The 5,465-nt window shown below is 38.8% G+C and overlaps 1 pseudogene; it reads left to right on the forward strand.

Annotated features, from left to right (window-relative positions):
* Positions 1–4,987: 4,987 nt before the first annotated feature.
* LOC111816333 overlaps positions 4,988–5,465 on the forward strand; it is a 1,261-nt pseudogene continuing 783 nt past the window's right edge.

Consider the following 5,465-nt stretch of genomic DNA (forward strand, 5'->3'; position numbering starts at 1 on the left):
CATGGACTGAAACCTTCCAAACTGCTTGTTACAGCAATGGAAATATAACTAATACAACAGTAAACCCCAATAGAACTTTGATACCAAAGATCAGGTAAGCTTCCTTCTTAATCACAGTAGTGTGTCAGCAGGATGACAGATCCTCTTCCAAGGGATAAAGACATGGAAGCCCTTAGAGCACCCCTATCCCTCACCCTTTATGTCTCTGAAGTTGGTTATCCTCATGGATTGACTTTATAAGACTTATACTGTAAATACAGCACCTTCCTGAATTTGTGAACCATGCTAGCAAATTAGTAGACCTGAAGGTGTTATAGAAACCCATGAACTTCTAATCAATTATTCAGAAGAGTAACATCTGAATATATATATATATATATTCAGGGAAATCTTTTTTGAAATGTTTATTTATTTTACAGTAAAGAAATTTGGTATTTTGTTCATTTTGGTGTCTGTTTGTTGGCACTGCTGGTAATTGAACCTAAGGCCTCCCAAATTCTAGGCAAATGCTTCGCTTTTGAGCTACATACCCATCCCAATGGTAGGCATTTATGAAACTTTGATTATCTATTACAGCACAGCCCACCAGAACTTCCTGCAATGACCACAGTATTTTTTATCTGTTACATCCAGTAAGGAGGGCATTGCCCATATGTAACTATTGAGAATCTAAAGTATTTTGAAGGGGAATTGAATTTTAAATTTTACTTTACTTTTAATTGATTTAAATAATTGCATGAGACAGAAGACTACTATAAATTGAACCAAGAGTACACAAGGGTTTGCTGGATAGGGCACATGCTCTTCCATCAATAATACGGTCACAGATAAGCACCTCTTCGGACTGGGCAGGAGAGAGCTGAAGTAAGTTCACTTGATTCTAAGTCACTAGTTAAAGGCCTGGTATCTAAGTAGAAAGAAGACTAAGCATTTTGTTATAAAACTCAAGAATTGAGTGAAGGTAATATGTGTGCATATAGATAAGGCTTTCCTTGGAATATAATACAGGGATTAGGGATGTGGTCCAGTGGTTAAGCATTTTCCTAACAAGTGCTAGATCCTATATTCAATCTCGGTAAAAAAAAAAAAAAAAAAAAAAAAAGTTGGGAGGAGAGAGACAGAGAGAGAGGAAAAGAGAAGACAAAAGGAAAGGAAAAGAAGGGAGGGAAGGGAAAGCAAAGGGAGAGGAGGGGAGGGGAGAGGTGGGGAGAGGAAAGGGGAAGGGAAGGGAAAAGCTAAGGGGAAGGACTAGGGGTAGAGGAAGGAAAAAGAAAGGGGAAAGGAAGGGGAAGAAGAATGGGTAAGGGAAGGAGTAGGGAAAGGAAAGGAAGAGGAAGGGGAAGAGAAGGGAAAGGAAAGGAAGGGGAAGGGAAGAGGAAGGGAAGAAGAAGGGAGGGGAAGAGGATGGGAAGGGAAAGAAAAGGAAAAGGGTACAGAGCTTACTCTAATTTATAATAAACTCTACCTTCTTTTTTATATTGTGGCAAGAATTAAAGGACATATTGTTATTATTTATCAGCACATGTCCTTGCATAGAAAATACTCAATGGATTTTAACTCCTATTAACATTATTGTCAGAATTAGTCTATGATATCAAATATTTCTTTTTTTTCTGTATTTTAGGGAAGGGTCTACAGGGTGTTCAGGATCTCACTACTAAATTGGACTCGTAGTGATCTGCCTGTTTATAGCCTCCCAAATTCTGGGATTACAGGAATATGCCACCACACCCAGTCTCAATTGCTGTCTCTCACCCCAGAGGCAGGGCTAGCACAGCAGGCCTAGAGATCAAACCCCTGGCCCTTGTGCCTGCTTGCAGGTACTTTAATCCGCTGAGCTATTTGGCTGGCCCTCAATATCAAATATTTCTATAGTAATTACACCCTGCAAAATATATAAGTAGACATTAAAAAGCTCTATGTACTTCCCATATAATATTGACTTTCAAGTGACTAATAATGAAATTTTCAACATAAGCTAGTGGTACAACATAACCTATAGGCTATGAATTACCACTTCTGCTAAGATTTTTAGATCTGGACCAATAGATACTAGTGGACCTCTGCCAAAATTAATGATTCAGGTTGAGAAGAAACTTATTTAAAGTAATTAGATCATAGGTTCATCATCTATGGAGACTTCCTACTTTGAGAAAATAAAATTTCATCATCAGCATTTGAGCAAATGAATTTGGTTCATCAAGAAAGAATACTGACATTACATTAAAGTACATATTAAGTATGAGATGTATTGTCATTCTTCTTCCTTAAAATTGTCTAATTTATCATGAAATGAATTCTGGCTCTAATGTTATGAGACAAGGCCCAGGTTCCATAAGTATCAGGAGACAGGGGAGTAGGCTGGGCACAGGATCAATTTCTAAGCATAAGCCAAAAGAAGGCAGTAAAAGCAACATTTTCAAGGTTCTCAAAACATTTAGTCACCAACTGATAAAGCTTATCAGTGTCAACCAATAAGACCATAATTAGTACTGAAACCCTGATGGTTTTCCTTCAAAATGTTGCTCTAAGAAACCCAGACTGGCCTGTTTATCAAGGAGGAAATCTGCCTACATTTATGTAGAACATTGTAGAGGAATTAGAAGGCATTTTTATTGTATTCATCCTATGTATAATTCTCGACTTTTTTTTCCAGTACCAGGGATCAAACTTGGGACCTCGCACTTGCCAGGCAGGCACTTATGCCACTGAGCTACATCCCCAGCCTGATTCAAGACTTGCTTTATATTCAGTTAATAGAAGCAACAAATAGAAAAGCATCTAAGCACATCATGGAGAACAGCGTTGGACATTACAGTGAAAAATGACCTTTGCCTGTGCTTTATTTGATCAATGACAATTACTAGGGACCTGCACTAAGCTTTATTTTCAAGACACATGACCATAGCTTTTAAAGCTGTGTTTGTTCAATATCACTCTTCTTGAATATTAAAACATAAAGATAACAATGCTGTGGCTTCCCTCTCCTTTGGGTTGGTTATGGAAAAATACCTGAAATCTTCAAAACATGCTTTTCATCAACTTTGAAGTGCACCATTATAGAGGAGCTATGTGGTAGAAGAGGGTGGCTGGTAATGGCACTTTTAAGAACCATGCCTAAATGGTATATCAATTAAAATTCTTTTAAGCTATAAGGAAGAAAACATATGCTTTTGGTGACTTGAATACATCAATAGGAAAATCCTTACACTAATTAAATTTACTAGGTTATTTGAGCCAAGAGAAACAAAGTACAAATCTAGCAGCATCCATAAAGGTTCTGAAAACTTCAACAATATGATTGGACAGCATTTATAGCAAAACAGAAGAAAAACATACAAAACTACTTAATTCACCACAGCATATGGAATCAGTCAGTTGGTTATAATACAACTAGTTAATTATTTTAACCTAATCAGCTGACTGGCTACATGACCTTATGCAGTCAGTAGAAGCCTTTTTACTGTTATTTAAACTACTGGCTAAACTATTGGCTTAGTCTGTTGGACCCAAGGTAAATTCATAGTCCAAACTCTGGTCTTCCACAATTTTTCTTAAACAAATAATAGGAATTCACTTCTTCTCACATAACAGGAAATCCAGAGGTATGCAGCTGTTAGATCAGGTTTAGTACCTTTTAAGTCAGTGAATTCTTTTGATACTGTCCTTCATAGACTCTTGTTGGGTGCTATACCTCCAACTGTGTCATATTTCTACTTAATAAGGAAGTAGGCAAGATGGCACCTAGAGTGCAGCCCAGCTCTAAATCAAAATTATTTATGTGATCATTTAGACCCAATCCTGGGCAACTGCAAGATTCTTCCTGGAAACCTGCATGGGGGGAAGCTTTCCATATAAGACTTGTCACATAGCCAGTACATTCCAATTCTCTGGAGAGTTGCAGTCAACTGGGACACAGACTCTGACTGAACCCCAGGCTGCCTTAGGCCTAGACCAGGTACTTCACTCAGTGACTTCTTGATCAGAGGCCCTGGCTAGCATACTTCCCAGGCACCTCCATTAAGATACCCTCATCCAGGACCTTGCTAAAGCACTTTCCTCCACAGTGATGTACTGAGTTCCACTCCTTGACCTCCTTTATCTCCTTCTTCCTAGCTCCTATGTTCTATTTAAACACAAGAGTCTTCTGTTCAAGTCTCTTCAGCAATAACATAATGCCCTCATATGCACTATGTCTATCTGGCCCTTGCTCAGTGCTTGCTCCATGGAGAAAAAACACAATATTAGAAAGGAAGCTCAGGTCTTTACCCCTTGCTTGCTCTGTCCCAATAACTCAATGAAGTCTTACTTGTTACTTTCAGTTTAGCTCCTTGTCCTGATTATACAACTCAATCCCTGACAGCTGAATAGGACAACAAAGCTTTTGAGATGGCACAGCAATCTTCTATTCCAACCACACTGGACTGACCTGAGATACACATGGCTCTCTTGAATGAGACATCAGTACAAGGAAAGGGTTGGGCAAACAAACAACCATCAGTGTGTGTCATAATTTGAAAATGAATTTTATGGGTCAACTATAGGCATAGGAGTTGGGAAAATAGAGTAGTTTGAGCTGAACTGCAGAGATGATTTTGGAAAGATTAAACTTTAAAACATGTTCTAACAAGCAGTACATATTTAGATCACTAGAATGCTTGTTGTGACATTCCAAATATGGCCAGATTGAATCTCAAGTAATTTTTTGTAAAGGGTAATAAATGAAAAAAAAAGGAGCGCGAGGCCCCCAAGCAGAGGCGTGGGCTGCCCAGAGAATGCCGGACGCAGATGTCAACAATTACAACATTTTTCTTTAGTTCCTACAACCTCATCGTTGTAGTCTCGGATGTATTTATGTAGAAATTCTCTTTCTTATCGCCGCGTCACTTTGATCCTTCGAATGGAGGAAAAGATGAAACCTGAAATCAGGCAACTATGAGGCACCAACACAGGAAATGTGTTGCGGAGCGGAGATTTACTGGCCCCACATAGTATTGGAAAATGCATATTAAGTCAGTCGTTCTCGAGGGATTCAAGTCCTACGCGCAGAGGACTGAAGTGAATGGCTTCGACCCCCTCTTCAATGCTATCACTGGTTTGAATGGTAGCGGAAAATCCAACATACTGGACTCTATCTGCTTTTTGCTGGGCATCTCCAACCTATCTCAGGTTCGGGCTGCTAATCTACAAGATTTAGTTTACAAAAATGGGCAGGCGGGAATTACCAAAGCCTCTGTGTCAATCACCTTTGATAATTCTGACAAAAAGCAAAGCCCTTTGGGATTTGAAGTTCACGATGAAATCACAGTAACAAGGGTCGCATTACAAAAGTACTGAATATGAAACCTCCAGAGATTTTATCCATGATAGAAGAAGCAGCTGGAACCAGGATGTATGAATATAAAAAAATAGCTGCCCAGAAAACTATTGAAAAAAAAGAAGCTAAGCTAAAAGAAATTAAGACG

This window comes from Octodon degus, unplaced genomic scaffold (assembly GCF_000260255.1).
Source record: "Octodon degus isolate 3935 unplaced genomic scaffold, OctDeg1.0 scaffold00030, whole genome shotgun sequence".
In the NCBI taxonomy this organism is placed as follows: domain Eukaryota; kingdom Metazoa; phylum Chordata; class Mammalia; order Rodentia; family Octodontidae; genus Octodon; species Octodon degus.